This window comes from Physeter macrocephalus, chromosome 1, assembly GCF_002837175.3.
Source record: "Physeter macrocephalus isolate SW-GA chromosome 1, ASM283717v5, whole genome shotgun sequence".
Taxonomy (NCBI): Eukaryota; Metazoa; Chordata; class Mammalia; order Artiodactyla; family Physeteridae; genus Physeter; species Physeter macrocephalus.
In genome coordinates this window covers 19,033,906-19,034,403 of record NC_041214.2, presented here as the reverse complement: position 1 = coordinate 19,034,403, position 498 = coordinate 19,033,906, and positions in this window count along the sequence as shown.

Here is a 498-nt window from a genome sequence, read left to right as displayed (position 1 = left end):
TCGTCTCTTGCAAGGAATCTCAGTTCAATTCAGCACACTGTCAAGGGGAAGGAAGCATGGTGACATCACTCACATGAATTGCCCTCTCATGAGTCTGAGGCTGCGGTCAAATGCATGAATTAGCTCCTGAATTTTTTTTTTCATTATTTTAGTTAACTTTTTCAACTGGATGATAAAATGCATACAGAAAAGGATACAAATTAAAAAAAAAATACTTCTTGTTGAATTTTCTTAAACTGAACGCATCTATTAACCCAGATCAAGAAACAGAATGTTACCAGTACCCCAGAACCTTTGCTGTGCCCTTTTCCAGTCACTGTCCCCTCTTGCTGTCTCTACAATGAACTAATACCTATAATCATGCTGCCTTACAACATCTCTTTGGGATAATCTTTGTACTTTTTTTTTTTTTTTTTTTGTGTTTGCCAGGCCCCCATGATCTGCGCGGGTGTGTCCCTGCTGTGGCCTCTCGCGTTGCAGAACACAGGCTCCGGACGC